The sequence below is a fragment of the Rhinoderma darwinii genome, chromosome 13, assembly GCF_050947455.1.
Source record: "Rhinoderma darwinii isolate aRhiDar2 chromosome 13, aRhiDar2.hap1, whole genome shotgun sequence".
Classification (NCBI taxonomy): Eukaryota; Metazoa; Chordata; class Amphibia; order Anura; family Rhinodermatidae; genus Rhinoderma; species Rhinoderma darwinii.
The window spans coordinates 10,988,070-11,008,326 of NC_134699.1; the positions used below are offsets into that span (position 1 = coordinate 10,988,070).

Sequence of the window (20,257 nt, forward strand, 5' to 3'; positions counted from 1 at the left end):
TGTATGAGGCAGAGCAGAACATGAACTTGATTTAAATGCAGAACAAAATTGCTTTCATCCATCCAGAACATGGCCCCAGTTCAGCCAACATCTGATGCATTCTGGTTATGTCCAAGAGATAGTGGGTGACAATATTGTGTAGGTCGGGTCACCTAATCCCCACATATGACTGTATGGTAACTTTGAGAGGTTATGCGACAGGTCACCACAATCATTATGTGTTCAGATAAGCTGTATCCAATCTCTCACATTTATTTACATATGGGCAATATTATGCAAATGACCTGCAAAATATCATAGACTCATCAGATGTGCTACTACAGTCAATGGCGTTCATCTCAAACCTGTATCTTAGGACTTATGCACAAGGGCGTATTATGGACTCACTTTGTTTGGATCGGTATCGTGAAACCCATAGTCTACTATGGGCCCATACCGAAGCTTTGTGTGCCTCAGGTTAAATACAAAGGCACAATCTCCATGAAAATATGAGGACTTTCGGGGGCACCACGCAGCGGCACATTGATTGCTGATAAGCCCCTAACATGTTCTCTGTGCCCCTCTGTATATGCTGTCTATACTGTGTCATTGGTACTTGTGCAAAGACTGCCCTGTGCATGATCACTTATATAGTTTGAAGACAATTTTTTGTATCTTCAGATGAACAATAAGTCTCCAAATTGATGGAAAACCCTGAAATTGCATTGAGTGCAATGTAGGACCAGTGATACTTCATACAAACCTCTCCTAGTCTGGTTTGGTCTTCTGTCTAAGCCAGAATAGCTATGACTCTCTCCATGGATTTCTGGAGAAAGTCAAGTGACAACACCTTTGAGCACATATCAGGTCTCCATCTTTCTACCCCCATTCAATACCAATTGTGGAATTTAAAAAAAAAAAATGCACCTGGTTCATACTGTGATCCCTCACTTATTTCAACAAGAAAATTATATATGGAAATATTGCTCATTTATGGTATTAGATGAGGACCCAACTTCCTGAGCTCCGCATTTTTCATGCCTTCCATGACACATTACCAAATATACAACCTGTATTATTTACAGAGATTACTAGGGAGTACAAACTTGCTCCACCAGGTACCTCTCGGGCATCAGTGGTCTGCTGTGTACTCAAAAGGGGTATCTGACTGCTCCGAATCTCTGATTCCAGTTTACATACGTCTTTGCACAGTATTCAAATGTAAACCACTTGACAGGAACTCGCAGAAAACGGAAAAGTGACACATCCAACGTCAACTCAAAATTGAATTGTATTTCATTTATTATGGCACCCTAAACCCCCAAGTTAAACCTAAGCAGCCCATGTGGTTGAATTATTCCATCTGCTTAATTATTCCATAGCCATGATCACAACGAACACCCTACAAGATTTACATTTATAATGGGTCAGGTCAAGATCTGAGGTGTGAATGTGACAAGCGTGATACTGACGAGTCTATAATAGTGATAAAGTGATGAATTGTTTTCCAATGAAGAAGAAGAAGAATGCTACTTAACAAAAGGGAACGAGAGCCGGCTCTCCAGCCAATCAATGACATTATGATTGATGTGCCAAACCGTCCACAAATGAGATTGTATTCAATAGAAGTTAGCAACTTTATTAAAAGCATAGGCTCAATTTTCAACACCATTTGACAGATAATCTACAAAAAACGTTGAATAAACCTATTTCTTTTATTATCCTATTTAATCATTTATTACAGCCCATCCTCCGCAACTGCAAATATATTGACTGCTACAGTAACTCCAGTACTAGTGCTAGGGTCTCCAGTACAAGCCACTTTACCCCCTGTCAGTACAGCACTTACCTTCTCCACAATCCTGACACTTCTGCCGTAGGAAGTCAATTTGTGAATTCCTTCCCCTGCGCCAATTTGCACAAAAATGTCTTACTGAATGCAGCAAATCTGTAATAAATAATTTCTGCTGGGATAGGCCATGTCCCAGGACAGAATGCGCTGATTCACACGAGAGGCACGTGCTCAAAGCCTGTGCAGCAGCATAGAGTCCTTGTGGTTAAACACTGTGCCGCCATATGGTGTCTCTGTATGGCGCCATATTCTGATTTCATATGGAGACACACCGGTCTTCACCATGGAATGTAACATATGAAGGAATGGAGCAATTTTTCGTTTTCTCATAAGTTCTGTATGAATCGCTGAGTAAAGATCTGTGTTCCTCCATATGAAATCAGAGGCACGTGGAGGTACAGCATAGCACCATAGCTTTCTATGGGTACTATATTAGGCATCTGTACAACATTGATCCGTATTATGGCCAGGTGCATGAGAAATGGGGCAGCCATTTATGCATTTGCGATGAGCATCTTTTCATGAAATGCTCTGCACTACAGCTTTGGTTTTATTATTAGCCTGGGGACACTATTGAAAAGCCAGTTGAACATGTAAGGATCCAACTGGTCACGATTCATGGCCTCTGATTTGAGCTTCTCAGGCCAATGCTCCAAACATTGAAACGGACTCAGTCATTTATTGTTTCACAACATAACATCTTGTCCAGATTACCGAATGTGATTTTCATGAGTAAAGAATGAACTGGCCGCCCACTGTTGCCAAAGGAACTCCCAGCTGTTTGCAGCTAATCACCAGGCAGCATTACATTAGGCCAGCTGCTGCCATGGTTTGCGGTCTTTCTGCCAGTCTGAGTCTGCCAAGGACTGCTGTCTTTCAGAAAAGGATGGAGAGAGCAGGACAGATGCTCCCATCAAGAACTTTGCTACCCCGACTGGCAGGCTATATTCTGGGCACCAAAACTTGTCCAAAACCATCACTATTATTGGTACACACGCACACAGGACGGAACCTTAAATCTGAGCGCATTAAAGCACACATTAAGGAAAAACTTTTGTGTGCCTAATGAACTCTACAGCAGCAGCCGCGGTAAGGAAGGCAATGGATATAATAATCTGTGCTTTCACGTGAGACACAAGTTATAAGGAGTATGTAGAAATGGATCCGCATAAATAAAATCCGTGTAGATCTGGATACCTTCAAGAAAACAAAGGAATTAGGAATAGAACTGGTTGAAAGTGACACGACTAATACATTTATAACTCTGGATTAACCCCTTCCCGCCGCAGCCCTTTTTCAGATTTTCATTTTTTCCTCCTCCCCTTCCAAAAGCCAGAACTTCTTTATTTTTCCGTCGATATAGTACTATGAGGGCTTGATTTTTGCGGGACGAGTTGTAGTTTTTCGTAGCACCATTTATTTTGGCATATAATGTACTAGGAAAAGGGAAAAAAATGATTTGTGGGGTAGAAAGTGAGAAAAAAACAAAACAGCGATTCCTCCATGGTTTTTTGCGCGCCGTTTTTACAGAATTCACTGTGCAATTAAAACATGTTAACTTTATTCTGCGGGTCAATACGATTACGGCGATACCAAATATATAGTTTTTTCTATATTTGACTACTTTTACAAGTAAAAAACTAAGTGTAAAAAAGAAAATGTATTTTGTGTCGCCAAATTCCGAGAGCCATCATTTTTTTATTTTTTCGTTGTTTAAGAGGTCTTATTTTTTGCGGGATAAGCTGTAGTTTTTAATACCATTTTGGGGTACATGCGACGGTTTGATCACTTTGTATTACGTTTTTTTGTGGGAGATGAGGTGACCAATAAAAAGACATTCTGGCATTTACAATTTTTTTATTCTTTTTCTATGGCGTTCTCCGTGCGGGTTAAATAATGATATATTGTAATAGTTCGGACTTTTACGGTCACGGCGATACTAATTATGTTTATTTTTTTTACTATGCTCTAGGGGGAAAATGGGAAAAGGGGCTTTTTTTTTAACTTTTACGTTTTTACAAAAGCTTTATAACTCATTTTTACTTCTTTTTTTTATTAGTCCCCCTAGGGGACTTCAACCAGCGATCGTTATATCGCTTGCACGATAAACTGCAATACTAATGTATTGCAGTATATCGTGATTCTGACAGGCAACTATTAAACCCAGCCGGAGGCAAGGCTTAATAGGTGCACAAAGATATTGGACCTGGGGGCCTTCATTAGGCCCCCAGGCAGCCATCGCCCCCGCGATTGTGTTGTTGGAGGCGAGATGATCTGTTAGAGGGGGTCGCCCCCTCTTTCTAACTATTTAAATGCTGGGGTCGCTATTGACCGCAGCATTTAACGCGTTAAACTAGCGGGATCGAGCACGATGCCGCTCGTTACTCTGAAGTGTCGGCTGTAACAAACAGCCAACACCGGCATCATATGGAGCGCGTTCACTCCGTGAGCCCGTTACATACTTTCCCTAAACGACTTTGGCGTATGGATACGTCAAATGTCGAGAAGGGGTTAACACAACTAACATGACCGAATGCACAGCAGACATACAAGCCTGTGACGGAAAATTTCTCTATGATCAACTAGGGGTAAACAATCAAGGCAAGTTGTTCTGCACTGGCAAAGCATTCTGGGGACTAAAGGTACTTACCCCTATGTATATGTGTTTGCAATTGCGGTTCAAAATACTGATCCATTGTTCCTAGGGCACATATTTACAGAAAGGTGTCCAGGCTGTAGAAAGTAGGACATTTTTTTTTATTTTATTTTTTTACGGACCCTGCTCCCATGTTTTATAATGGGGGGGCCTGATACTGTGGGTGGACTGATAAGACATTGCCTGTCTGTAATGACACCCCCAAACTGGTAACACCCAGTTTTCAATGTATTTATACATTTCTAGGAGGAATAACAGAGGAACAGCACAACATTGAGTTCTAAGAAAAGATGCTCCAGAATTGTTATTTTGCGGACAATACACAGATTTGCTGAAATATACATGTTGATGTCTTTCTTGAGAGAGGGTCTCCAGAACTACAAATTACTCAAGGTGAGGTCATACCAGTAACCGGTGGCCATATAACCTCCGTCTTCTTGCTACTAATGTTTCTTCCTTTACGACCAAATAACCTAATGCACCTCACCCCCATAGCTTGACTACATCACTTGCTTACCTTCCTAAGAGCTGAAATTATAATTCCTCTACAAAGTTTTGCAATGAGACTACATAGTAAGTATAAGCACCACTCTTTTCTATGCGCTCTGTCTGGTATTGCAGCTCATCCACATTCATTCGTAGCTGCAATACTAGACACAGCCCATGGGCAAGAGTGGCGCTGTTTTCTAATACCAGACAACCCCTTTAAACTTTCTATTCATTTACAGCTTAGTGAACTATTAGCACTGGAAGAGACTATCCGGTACAATTTATCTATTTTTTATTCATAATCACATTTGGTTTATTACACATTATTCGGCTATTGATGATCAATAATTGATTAATTGCTCATTAAGGAATATTTTTTATTATAAATGGATTAACGATCTGTTACATTATTGCACCTATTCCGTGCTTCTTTTAGATACCAGATGGTGATGATGGTGATGAATTGGGATCCCAGTGAAACTGAGTACAGCCTATAGTTGACATTTATTTTAATGCATGTAGTAATTTGCTGTGTGCGCAAATATGTCATAGAAGCAAGTAAATGGTGTAACTAAAGGTTATCAGCCTAACAATGAAATGTATTATGCAGAAGTGTTCAAAGAAGATCAGTACAGTGTTAAGTGGACCAATTATCCCACAAAAATACATTTCATCATTAGTTATAGATTTACTGCCTAACTTATTTGTGGGGAAATATGTTTATTACTTTAAGAACATAAGGGCAACCCCTTTCTATATGTCCTTTTGGGGAATATGAACTTTACAGAGGGTGTCCCACTCGGGGACCACCCTCTTATAAGCTAGAGTGGAGAGCCGGTATAAACCAGTCGTTGGCTACGGCTTCCCATGACACAATCAGTTGCCTGCCGGGGGTCTGTGACGAGACAACGCCTACAACTTTATGTATTGAATAAGATCTTTTTGATTTTTGTTTTTCGGACTGATTACGGAGACTGAGCTGATGCATGAGACCTAGGGGGGGGGGGGGGTTTAATTAATTTGCAATAACCTGCACTAACAGCATGTAATAGGAAATTGGATAACTTACTAATTCACACCAGTCAAATGGCTAGATCACATGACTGACAGCAAACCGCAGTCTGTTTCCAAGGACAACGAATAAGATTTTGGAAGTACTGTAGCTTAGTTTTTTAATATAGAAATAGACATGTCATGTAAATCTGTACAAACATAGGTAAATTGTTTAACTGGTTGCCGACACAGGATGACAATACTCGTCCTGAGCGGCGGGTACTTGGCGCACGATGAGCGGGGCAGCAGCTTTAACGGCTGTAATGCACGGCTGCAGCCACGCTCTAACGGCGGAGAAAAGAAAAACCTCTCCGCCGTTAACCCCTTGAATGCCACGATCAAAGCTGATCGCGGCATTCAAAGCGAAAATGAGAAGGGGGTCACCCCTTTGATCGCGTCACAGGAAATCCCTGTGACGCGAACAATGGCTATACCTGGTATGGGAAGACAGCCCAGGGTCCATTGAAGGACCCCAGGGCTGTCTGACCATATTCCCTGTTAGGGCATACTGAGGTGTGCCCTAACAACTGCCTGTGTACTATCAGTACACAGACTAATGTACTGGCATATAGATATATACCAGTACATTACTATCAGTATATAGATATATGCCGGTACATTACTATCAGTATATAGATATATACCAGTACATTACTATCAGTATATAGATATATGCCGGTACATTACTATCAGTATATAGATATATGCCGGTACATTAACCCCTTAGTGACCAGCCCAGTTTAGGCCCTAATGACCAAGCTATTTTATTCGTTTTTCTATAGTCGCATTCAAAGAGCTATAGCGTTTTTATTTTTTCGTCTACATAGCTGTATGAGGACTTTTTGTGTTCACCTTGCGGTTTAAATTACATATTAACTTTATTAATGGAGTCATTACGGTCGCGGCGATACCATATATGTGTACTTTTATATTTTTTTTACACTTTTACTAAATAAAACCACTTTTTATGGGAAAAAATGGTTTTACTTATTTTTTTACTGTAACTTTCATTATTAATCTTTATATCACATTTATTATTTAATTCATTAGTCCCACTAGGGGACTTTACTGTGCGATCTTCAGATCGCTGCTATAATGCTTTGGTATACTTCCTATACCAGAGCATTATTGCCTGTCAGTGTAAATCTGACAGGCAATCTGTTAGGCCGTGCCTCCGGCGCGTCCTAACAGGCATATGTCCTGGGCAGACCTGGGGGCTTTTATCAAGCCCCCGGCTGCCATGACACCCCATCGGAGACCCGCGATTGCATTTGCGGGCCGCCGATGGGTGACAGAGGGAGCTCATTCCCTCTGTAAACAAAGTTAAATGCCACGGTCGCTATTGACAGCTGAGCCCCGGCTCCAGCTTACACGGGAGACCCGTGCAGGACTTAGACTAGGCTCACGTGAAAAGGCGTCAGCCTAGCCTAAGGCCCCTTAGTGACCAATGTAAAAAGGCATATTGGTGGTCACTAAGGGGTTAAGGTTCAAAAATCAAAATGAAAAATCCCTCTATGGGATTAAAAAAAAAAAAAAATACACAAATACACTTTTTTTACAATAAACTTTTTCAAATATAAGTCCCAAAACGTGAAATAATATATGCATATTTGGTATCGCCACGTCTGTAACAACCTGTACAATAAATGTGTAATGTTGTTTATGATCGGTGTATGGTGTAAAAAAATAAACTGCAGTGGAACTGCTTTTTTTTCTATATTTTTTCCAAAATAAAAATGTATTGAAATTAAACAATTATGTAGGTACCATTTTTTTCGTACATTAAGTAAAACTCGTCCTGCAAAAAACAAAGTCTCATACAGCTATGTTGGACAAAACATGAAGTTATAAGCGTAGGGGTGCAAAGAGGGAAATATAAAAAAAATGTTCGGTCCTCAAGGCCAAAATTGGCCGTGTCCCTGAGAGGTTAAAGCAAAGCTACCCAATTCATCATGCATTATTACGGTACTTTGAAATGTTAAAAGGGGACTAAGTTTGCATTTAAATCAGGAAAAGAACATGAACAAAAATAAAAACAGATTAGAAAATGACAAGAAAATTGATCTTCCTGTTGATTTATAGTCATTTTAGGGAACCAGGTTGCTGAATCTGTCTCTTCCATCTTGTATAAGGAGAAAGCTACAAGTAAAAGAGAGGTAGTATATAGTATATTATAGATACCAGTGATAACAGGACAGCTGCGTCTAGTGTCAGCCTTTCAGCACTATGGACAGCACCTCAGCGGTGGACTGGCTGCATTGATTCCGTGCTGCCCTACTATTGCCTAGGCTATTATGTAGCTAAATCTATTGTTTTTATTACAGTATGAAAAGTTAGGAATGACTTGTTACACGTAATCAGGACACACAACTAGGGCTGGGCGATTATGAACTAAATCAAAGTCACGATTAATTGAACATGTAACCTCGTTTACGGTTAATGGACGATTATTTAGGCCACACGCCTTCTGCATACCACGCTCCCTATTTGCACGCTTAAACCATTGAATTCATATTTATCTCCTTAGCCTGCTGTGAACTACTGTATATAATACAACTTCTGACACTGCCCCCACACAGTATAATGCCCCCATAGCTGTCCCCACACAGTAGAATGCCCCCATAGCTGTCCCCACACAGTAGAACGACCCTAAAGCTGCCCTCCACACAGTATAATGCCCCCATAACTGCCTCTACGCAGTATAACTGCCCCCATAGGGGTCCTCCACACAGTATAAAGTCCCCCATAGTTGCCTCCTTACTGTATAACGCCCCACAGCTGCCCCCACACAGCCCCAATAGTGCCTAATAAAATACATACTCCTATAACCCCGTTCCAATGACTAGTCGAGGAGATCCCTCAGCTCCTCCGGTCTATGTGGCTCGGTGCAGACAGGCGTGATGAGTTCACTGCCTCGTGTCTGTTTGCCCTGAGCCACAAGTGCACGGCGATACATAGTGAATGGTAGAGGACGAACCTTACGGCTCCCTGCTCTACCATTGGATCTGCATCCGGAAGACGGAGGTACAGCTGAAGCCGGGGAAGAATAATTGAAGAAATGCACGAGATGACGTCTGTTAATTTAGCTGAATTTTGGTTTTGTTCATTTATAGATTAATTGCCTAGCCCTACACACAACCATTCTATTACAGATCCATACATGCCTGCGAGATATAAAGGGGTCTTCAGCAACCACAGCTCAACTTATATCTCTAAACTGCGGTAGATAATGGTCCCTTCGCCACTTTTTTATTTGCTACTACTTTGATATATGGAACCCAGTGTCTTGGGGTAATGCAGTATTAGAAAAACATGGCTGCTTACTTTTAATAAAAACAAAACAAAAACAGCACCACACCTGTCCATGGGTTGTGTCTGGTATTACAGCTCAGCTCTATTAAAGTAAATGGGACTGAGCGATACCACACACAACCTGTGGACAGGTGTAGCGCTGATTTTGAAAGAAAGCAGCCATGTTTTTCTAATCCTGGAGAGCAACGTTAACCTGCCTGGCCGGTCTTTGGATGATGCCGGTAATGATTATAGTATAAATACCAAAGACCTAACAAGTAACCATGAGTGACCATAGCAAAAATTGTAAGGAGGTCCCTACTCTGCATCAACAGTGACTTAGTTTGTTTATTATGGTCATTGTCTGCTACTTTTTCTCCCTTCCTCTCCAAACTGTGGCTCTGCAGCTGTCCGTAAACTACAACTCCCATCATGATGTAGATGCCACGGATTGCAGAACACTGCTGTACCACGCTACACCTCAACCAAAGAAGCGGTCTTCTGGACCTGTGTGCTGTAAAACTTGGCTATTCCATTTACATTGTAAGCAAACTCAACAAATCTTTATACCGTGTTGGATACACATTTCAAGTTTAGCATAACAGAATTCTGATTCAATGGACTCAAAAGAAACTTCAAATGGGATCTGTAGCCACTTTTGATCTGTAGGTCTCGCTAAGCAATGAGGGGATGACGCCAAGGCCAATATTTTAATGACAAGGTCAACTAAGGACGTATAAAAGAGACCGTGTAAAACTAAATATAGCTGTGCTGCAGAATAAATCCAAGCTAGTTATCTCTTGCCATGCGCCAGCCGCAGCCTTGAGAAAGCACAGAATAACAGAACAGGTGAGTCTAATTAGAGTTGGAAACAGCCAGTAATTAGAGCTGTGAAGTACAAGGCGTCCCCGGGACCATAATGTGCTGCATTTATACATAAATACTGCTCACGGAAGTGATGCATCGTGCCCAGAGTGAGAACACAGAGCGGCTAAACCCGCCAGGATATGGAAAATATTGGCAAACGTCTGCAAAATCTGACATGGGGCATATCTACTAAATAGTTATCTATCCGGTATTGTACCAGTGTCAAAGGTGCAATGGCACCTGTAGCGCCTTGCAATTTATATTACTAAAAAATATCAAAGAATAAACCTTGTATTTTTGCACAGAAGAGTAGGGTCTGGCTGGCAGCCCCTGCCCCAGCATTATATTCCCATTTCTATCCCTTGCCTATTCTTGCCAGGAGAGTGCAGGAGGAGAGGCTAGGTAGACCAAGTACGTTTTCTGCAGAATCTACTCAGATTTAGACTAAGTTCACACGGGGCGGATACGATGTGTAAAGGTACACAGCGTATCCACCCCGACGGCCACACCGAATTCCGGGAAAAAAAACTGCACCAAATTTTGCGTCCGCTGCGCAAAACTGCAGCATTTATCCGGCCTGCTGGCATGACGTTTCATGCCAGGAGACCTCTGCAGCTGCAGTCACATGGAATGAAACGTCATCCCAGGAGGCTGGCCATCTGACGTCACCTAAGTTGGCTCCCTGGGATGCCGTTTCATCCCATGTGACCACCGCTACAGCCTGTGATTGGCTACAGCGGCGGTCACATGGGATGAAACGTCATCCCAGGGGGTCACCCTTCAGAACTTTAGAGGTATGTATAAGTTGTTATTTTTTTTTCTATGTTGCGACTTTTCTGGCTTAATCGCTGAGATTCCACCGCAAAAGTCGTAACACTTGACTGTTGCGGGGTTTAGATCTCCAATGAATTCAATGGGGAAAACCCTCAACAAATTATCGGCGATTCCGCAACCACAATTGAAATGCTTCAACTTAAGAAACCGCACCACAGGTGAATTTGTGTGCGCAATCTCCACATATCATGTACGCAGCGTTAGGATGAGATTTATTGAAATCTCATCCACTCTTCTGCTACTGTATTATGCTGCGGATTCTCTGCAGTATTTACGCCACCTGTGCTCATAACTTATTCAAAATGGCAGCACTTATTGCACGCGTTTAATACATACCGAAAATATCATTCAAGAAAAAATTAAAATTATGAATATTCGGTTGATGTTAGTAAGTGACAAAGATAAACTGGAAGGGGACTTTTTAGGTTTCCTTTACAGCAGGGCTCATACAATGTATAATCCAACATTACCCCCATTTTTTTTTAAAATTATTTTAAAGGGGTTTTCGAGGAATATACATTGAAGGCCTATCCTTTTGTGCGGGTCCTATATGTGGTGTCCATTACCAAAGCAAAATATTTAAAGGAGTTGTCCGGGATTGGAGAAAAGGGACTGTTTATAATTGTGGTGCAGTTCCTGGGGAAAAGGAAACAAAAAGCTGTGTCTCTTTTCTCTAACCCTGGACAACCCCTTTATGTCTGCAATCACACATGAAGATTTTGTGGCATTTCGTGAATCTTTTTTTGCGCCAAAGGCAGCAGTGTATTTGAAAAGAAGGAAAAGTGTAAAGGAAAGGCTGATACGTCTCTTTGATATCTACTCCTTTATTTGTCTCAAAAACTGCATATGGAATTCTGGCCGAATTACAATGACAATTAATATTTTTCAGTGCTTGTCATGCGATGGTGGAAAAATGTGTTTTATACCTGTAATAGCCGGCCAATGTTAATACAAGTCCAACGTGATTTTACTGCTCGACAAGGAATCCAGATTTTCTTTTTTATAAGAATATATGGAATTTTATGGATTCAAATCACACAATTTACCTTTACTAATGAAACATTTTAGAAACCATCTCCATCCTCCTTTTGTAAATGAAATGTTTTTTAGTTTGTTATAGTTTCTCAAGTATGACCAGAGTTTCTGTTGATTTCCCTTACCTGCTCCATCCAGCGGATCTGCCATGCTTCACCAACCCTGGCAGCCAATGCTAAAAGAATCTATACTGACTGCTGGTTATCAGGGTCACCAAAACATAGCAACGGAGATGCACAGGTATTAGCATATGAAATAAATCTGCATAGTAATGTGACCGAATTAAAAAAAGAAAGTACAATAGCGGATATCAGTGTCTCACCTGTAATGCAATGGGGATAGCCGAGTGAAATGGTTTGATTTAACCCCCCAAAAGAATCGTACGATCGATTATCAAACAAACACCCATTTTCTAGGCTTCCCTTTAAGGGATGATGTTTCATTCCATGTGACTGCTGCCTGTGATTGACTGCAGAAAACACACGGGATGGAACGTTATCCCTGGAGGCCGGGCTGGTTGCAGAAGTAGAGAGATCTTAAGTATAAAAAAAATTAAAAAAATTTGTTCTGAGTTGCGATTTGTTGCAGGTTTTACCTCCCATTGAATTCAGGGGAAACCAGCGACAGAAGAGCAGCGATTCTGCAGCATAAATTGACATAAACCGAACCGCAGGTCAATTCATGAAAGTTTATTCGGCAAATTTTTTACGCAGCGTGTGGATGAGATTACTTCAAATCTCATACACTCTGTTGCTACTGCAATATGCTGCAGATCTTCCACAATAAAATCCTTTGCGGAAAATGCAGTTTTTACGCTACGTGTGAACTTACCCTTTTTCTTTGTAAAATACACGTTGTATGTAATAAAATGCAAAAAATACCCACTTTCAAGCTTCCTTGTATTACTAGAGATGTCTTTATAGTTTAAAAAATATATATATAATTTATAAGTTATTTTCAAACATCTTTAAAACTTGAACCAAAATAAACCTTAATCTTTCGTTACGTGTTAGGCCTCATGCACACGACCGCATTGGTTTTGCGGTCTGCAAAACCAAAGGGTACGTTGCGGGCTGTCGGACCACAAAAAACTCTTGTTGTGCGTCTGTGTGCCATCAGGAGTCATGAATCCATAACAATTGGTGAATTCGCAAATCCGGAACGTAAAATGACTTGTCCTGGGTTTCTGTGGTCCGCATTTGCAGCCCCCACACCGATCCATGTAAATCACAGTCGTGTACGTGGAGCCATAGAAATGAATAGGTCTGCAACTCACCCGCATTTTTGCAGATGAATTGCGGCTGCAAAAGCACGGTCGTGCGCATGAGGCCTTAGTTGATTCTTGAGTTAGATGCCAGTCACTGACTTTGCCTCCAAGCCTTTCCACCCTAGGTGTCCATTCCTTGGTGTTGTGTCCTTTACTTGCTGGCCTAATGGGATAGAGTCCCTTCCCTGGCAGCTCTATGGGACAGCATCCACTGCTGGTGACTTTCGATGTAAGCTCTTTCCCCAGTGTTCCAAAGCTTAAAGGGGATCCGAAAATGGGATTCCCTTTTTTTTTTTTTTATATACCAGAAACATTGCCACTCTTATTTATGGCCTACGCCTGGTTTTGCAATGGATTGCCATTAAAGTGGGGCTGGCTACAATAACTGGCACAGGCACACATGGACAAGGGATGTGCTGTTTCGGGGAGAAAAAAATTCAGATCCTATTTTCTGATCCCAGATAACCCAATTAATTCTTCAGTCGTTGGAGCTCTAGAGATTGTCCGGTCCATGATATTTACTAGATGTATCTATTAGCATATAAGCATGTAGCTTTTCTACTCCTACACCAATCTCAGCTACTCTGTGATAGGCAGGAGCGCCCTCTGGTGGTGATGGTTGTGTGGGATCTTTGGACACTGTGCAATACTGTCCCAATGAAACAATGCCATTGGTTTCTGGATGTGGTTTAATCCTGGGTTTGAAACAGTTAACCAGTCTTATATATTTTAAAAGACCTTGACAATATTTCTGCATTTTAACATCTGTATTATAGACACAGGACCCCGTCCCACCATGGTTCTACTGAATTGAGCTTAGATATTTATAGTACCCTATGGTACTCGAGTCTGCCAAGGTTCATAGAGGGGGTCTTAAGCAGGTGACCCACCTCAATGACAGACATATGGACAGGGGTTGTCTTTGTGGAACAAACCCGTTAACCCTTTTTATCTTGAAACGTCTCATACTATAGTCTTTCAAACAAATATAAAAGTTACACTCTACTAGTTACAGCGTTGTTGCAGGGAAGAGTAAAAAATTTACACCAACAATGAAATGATTTGATATTTTTTTTAATGTATTTATTTTTGTTAGGATCACCATTCAAGCCATGGAAGATTTATCCCACTTGTCAGTTTCTGGTGAAATATTATATACTGTCAGAGCTCCTGTTTGCCTTGCAGGCTCATTACTCCATTGGTTTAAAAAAAAAAAAAAAAAAAAGCTGCGGGAACTGAACAGCTCCTCAAACAGATCGCTTTCATTTTCAGACTTTAATTGTTTGTCCAAGACACTTGGCTAATTATAAATTATGCATGTTTTAATAATGTAAACTGTAAGTCGGCAAAAAAAAAAGCACAAAGAGGAAAACAAAGGAAAACAGATGAACGTTAATGGTTCTGAAAAATCTCATCAGTCCTGCACATTGTGTGGCTGCTTTAATTACATTTTGTAGGTACGTCCGTCTGCTGGAATGGCAGTTAACCCAGTGGAAAGCCGAGTGCTGGCTAGTAATGGAGCCTCGTATACTGGGGTCATTGCTTTACATCTGGAAATGTAAAGAATGCAGCAATAAAAAAATCCAGTATTTTTGAAGACTTTATATTCATGGTGACAAAGCAGGGGTGTTTATTTTTTTAGAAACCAAAAACTGTCTCTAAGACAACTGTCTCAGTCTTTTGCCTCTCCTGCTGCTGTTAAACTACAACTCTCAACATGCCCTGACAGTCACAGGCCCTGTAGGATTATGGGCAATTGCACACACTAAATGCCCCTAAAGTGCCGATCACGGAACCAGAAGACGACAAGTCTGGTCCCGGACTATTCCTCTTAGTAAGGACTGCAGGAAGTGTATCATGTGACCCCTATCTGCTCTGCTAAAGAGGTATATATATGGCTTAGAGGTATATATGTGGCAAGATATTTTTACCTCCCCGCTCCATCTGATCGGCACGTCCAGATGCAATGGCGCCCCAGTTCATTGTAGTTAGGGAATTTGTAAGATACATTTAGGGATAGGGAGCTGTCCTGGTAACAAGGTATCCTTCAAGATGCAAATTGATCAGATCTACATAGCGGTGTACAGAGAAGGGTTCAGTATTAATGAGCCAAACACCCCCCCCCCCCTTCTCACACAAAATCTATGATATTTCAACAGGAGTAATAGAGAATATATGCAGATTACAATGGGCAGACAAAATGGGTAGAAGTGGTTTCGTGTGGCCATCACCGGTCTAAGTAAAGGAGTGAGTTTGGTGATTTGCCCTAAATTTAGTAAAAGGCGCACGTCTCAATAAATTTGGGAGTGTCTTAAAGAGGCTCTGTCACCAGATTCTCAAACCCCTATCTCCTATTGCATGTGATCGGCGCTGCAATGTAGAAACAGTAAAGTTTTTTTAGTTTTTTTTTTTTTTTTTTTAAACGTTCATTTTTGGCCAAGTTATGAGCTATTTTTTATATATATATATATATATATATATATATATATATATATATATGCAAATGAGCTTTGAAATGGACAATTGGGCGTTTTTTTTTCGTTATGTCCAACTGGGCGTGTATTGCGTTTTTAACCGGGCGTGTTTACGTGTATGACGCTGAACAATCAGTGACCAGTCAGCGTCACACACTCCTCTCCATTCATTTACACAGCACATAGTGTTCTTACTTGAACGCTGTGCAGCCACATACACAAGTGTCCTGATAATGAATACACATGACCTCCAGCCTGGACGTCATGTGTATTCAGAATCCTGACACTTCTGAATCTTTTCTGTGATATTTCCAGCAAGGGAAACAAAATCTCGTTTACCTCCGTAATCTCGCGAGATTACGCGTGGCTTGCTGGAATCTCACAGAAAAGATTCAGAAGTGTCAGGATTCTGAATACACATGACGTCCAGGCTGGATTTCATGTGTATTCATTATCAGGACACTTGTGTATGTGGCTGCACAGCGTTCTAGTAAGAACACTATGTGCTGTGTAAATGAATGGAGAGGAGTGTGTGACGCTGACTGGTCACTGATTGGTCAGCGTCATACACGTAAACACGCCCGGTTAAAAACACAATACACGCCCAGTTGGATATAACGAGAAAAAAAAACGCCCAATTGTCCATTTCAAAGCTCATTTGCATATATATAAAATAGCTCATAACTTGGCCAAAAATGAACGTTTTAAAAAAAAACAAAAAAAACGTTACTGTTATCTACATTGCAGCGCCGATCACATGCAATAGGAGATAGGGGTTTGAGAATCTGGTGACAGAGCCTCTTTAAAGTCATAAAATCAAATCTATGCCTATCAGCGTATGTAGACTTGCAACAAAATTTGCACCATTTTCTGACTTCATACTTTATAAATTTAGACCATGGCCACATTTCTGGTCACTTTTCAATTTGGTCGAGTGACGAGAAAAGTCCATGTTTAACGTAAAATTGGCGCACGTCATGAATTGCGACAGTTTTTGCAGTTTACGACAAATACTGGGGCAAACTACATAGTAAATGTGGGCCATGTCTATGCAGAATATACACTTCAGCTATGAGGACTGGAAGGCAAAATGCATGGGCCAGACGTGCTACCATCAGGGGCAGACACAGATAGCAAAGCGGCCCCTGTGCAAGAACTGTATATGGGCCCATTGCTCTTTCATAGCTAACCATACAGCACCCCTCATGTTTTTCTAACAATCCACCAGTAATTGTGAGCCATTAAGTTCATCAGCTCAGTCTCTTACATGCAATTTAATAGATAGTTGGAAGCTGCTTTTAAGGTGGTATTGGGACTGTTTTCCTACTGAACCCTGTAACTGCACAGGTTGCACATATGGTATGTCCACCCCTCGATACCATAAAAGCCCCACCATCCCTCCTGTCCTATACCCGAGAGACATCACTGGATCTCTACAAGGGCATGACAATACAGCATGGTAACACCACCTGCAGGCATTGCTTTACTAGGCAGCCAACCAAACTTATGCAGGTGCTGCCTAACCAATAGAGTTAGGGAATTGGAAGAACTAGGATAATGAATAATCCCAAACCGGAACTCTGTCTCAGTTTACCATTAAATAGGAACAACTAATTCTGTAGAACCAAGTCTGAAAGTAGAATTTAATTCCATGTCATAAGCAGCAGATTGTAAAGTGAGCAGAATAGGAGGAATATGGAGTGGTTTTATTTTTTTTAAATAATAATCCATGTACATAGAAATAAACCTTTTACTGATCTCTCCCTTTATTATCATTGCTGCATGAGGTACCTGCACAGTCCGTGACCTGCATCTCACCCCATGACTGGGACAGTGTATGACTGTGCTGCTCAGACACAGGGGATCTTTGTCCGGTAATGTATGCAGATGTATATGGGAAACCGCACGACACATCCATTAACACCATCCAGTTCCCTTTAACTGTCACCGGACCAGAGATTTACAGAGGACTCATACAGCGCTGTGACTTTAAAAAGTGAGTGAATGCTGTTCAAGTAAGTTCTATGATAAATTATAACATTTTTAAATCGTTTACTCCCATTTATGTCCATTGTCTACTGAAGGGATGCATAGGTGTTCAGTTCTGTTATCTATGATACGAATATCAAATAATGGGCCTTAAAAAATAGTCAGAAGTGTCCTTTATTCCATCATCCTTAGGTCTCGTGGACACAGCACAGCTATGCGATTCCTGAATGGCTTCCGTGCTAGGCAGACTGGGAGGCCAGTATTAGGCCTCCGGTTGCCATTGCAGCCACCAGAACTCGATGAGCTGCAACCTCCTTAAATGCAGCGATCGCTTTTGACCGATGCATTTAAGAGGTTAACGGCGGGGATCGAAGCTAATTTCGGTCCCCGCCATTACAGCCGGATGTCAGCTGTAATACAACGCTGACATCCAGCGATGATGGCACCGACTCAGCTTCTGAGCCGGTGCCATCCATTTGTCGTATGGATACTGCAAAACGCGGGAAGTGCTGACTTTCCATGACGTATACATACGACATGTCGGGAAGGAATTAAGGTAATCCTGCAATTAGGGGGGGGGGGGGGAGCTCTAAATAATTAAAACCGAGCGTCTTGAATTTCCCTTGAAACATATCCAGGTCTTACATGCGGCTCCATAGGCATTTGACAGCTTTACATTTTATTTGATTTCCTATCTGAAGTCTACGTTCTCTGCAGAAAGACTCGTCCATCAATCCTCTGGTCTCCCTGCAGAACTTCTTCATTCAGACAGCACCAGACGTGATGATCGTCTGTATTGTTACTTGTGGTGCATGCAGCTTTATTCGTATCATAAAGCAGCAGCACAGAGACCCAGATCTTGCAGAACATTCACTACATTTCTGCAGGGTCACAACACGACATGTATGTGTGCGGGGCTCCCAGCTGAGGAGTATTAAATGCAGTGACAAAGAAAAAGGCCTTACGCTACGGACACCCCTGTTCTCCAAGCAGCTTGATGCGCTTGTAATGAAATATGAACGGCTAATACGGCACTTGTTATCTTGTAACATCAAGACTCTCATTGCTCCAAGCATGCCTAACAAGCAAATTGCGGCTGGTGCAGATAACATGCAATAAAAGGAATGTAATAATCAAAAATAAAGACGTCTCGTATCGGATAGTGCAGAATTCACCTCACAAAAAACAACTTTCTGGTTTCTATTTTAACGAATGTTTACAGTATTGCGCTGAAGTTCCTCGTTCTGACCCTGGTAGATGTACGCACGTGTCTGTGGAAAGTACAATAATGCACCTGTACATGTAATTGGATGAACCAGGAGCTGAATACCGTGACAGCCGAGTACTGAGATTTTAACCTTTCCTGCACCAAGATTTCACCACCTATTTATCAAGCAGCGAAGAAATTGGTGCCATGAAACCACGAGCCTGCATAATAGAGACAACCCATGAAGCTCCTGTGGGGCTTGCGAGAACGGGGGGTCTAATTAAAGGGTTATTTCCATCTTAGACATTAATGGCAAATCCACAGGATATTTGTCCGATAGGTGCAGGTCCAAAAGCGGAGACCTGCATCTATCTCCAGAACAGGGGTCATCCAATCCCCATCCCGCCTGCTGAAGTTCCTGCTGTCTGCCTCATCCAGGTGGAGAATGAATAAAGAGCTGACCATGCATGTGCTGGGAGCAGCCTCTATTAGACATTTACTGTATGGCATATATCATGGATATGCCATAAATACTGTATCTGCTATGGGATTACCCCTTAGGCTATATGCCCTTTCCTGTTGGCTATATGAGCCTGCAGAGGGCTTCCTTCTCCATAATCATTGCAAAGTTAGATAATAGTGAAGGAGAGAGAAGTAGAGGGTAATAGATTTTAAATACTCCAGCTGGAATGGAAGAAAAGATGAGGATCTGGAGAAAAACGGACAGAAGTTACGTCCTAATGAAAAATAAAATACAAAAGACTGGACAAAATATAGATGTAGCAGAGCAGTTTTTGTCAATGTAATAGAGCCGTGTTTGTTACTTAGAACAAATCATTTTAACATCACACTGTAAGGCTTTATTCAGACGAACGGGAATTACATCCGTGCAACGCGCGTCGCACGGACCTATATTAGTCTATGGGGCCGTGCAGACATGTCCGTGATTTTTACTCAGCGTGAGTCCGCTGAAAAAAAGTCACGACATGTCCGTTCTTTGGGCGTTTTGCGCATCACGCACCCATTGAAGTCAATGGGTGCGTGAAAACCACGCATGCCGCACGGAAGCACTTCCGTGCGAACTGCGTGATTCGCGCAACAGCTGTCAAAAGGATGAATGAAAACAGAAAAGCACCACGTGCTTTTCTGTTTACAAACATCCAAATGGAGTGTCATAATGATGGCGGCTGCGCGAAAAGCACGCAGCCGCACATCATATGCTGAGGCCACATGGAGCTGTTAAGTGGCTTTTGCGCGTGCAAAA

General features: G+C 41.6%; 1 protein-coding gene and 1 long non-coding RNA gene across 5 annotated transcripts in view; one reads left to right on the top strand and one right to left on the bottom strand.

The window, feature by feature from the left end:
* LOC142665642 (uncharacterized) overlaps window positions 1-20,257 on the top strand; it is a 299,137-nt gene that overhangs the window by 273,654 nt on the left and 5,226 nt on the right. For all 3 annotated transcript variants that reach the window (XR_012851532.1, XR_012851531.1, XR_012851533.1), the window contains 3 exons: window positions 4,734-4,880; window positions 12,195-12,296; window positions 17,585-17,793. This is a non-coding gene — a long non-coding RNA (uncharacterized LOC142665642). The remainder of the gene's footprint in view (window positions 1-4,733; window positions 4,881-12,194; window positions 12,297-17,584; window positions 17,794-20,257) is intronic.
* The window catches only part of CDH4 (cadherin 4), a 537,863-nt gene that overhangs the window by 206,833 nt on the left and 310,773 nt on the right, over window positions 1-20,257 (bottom strand). The window lies entirely within an intron of this gene.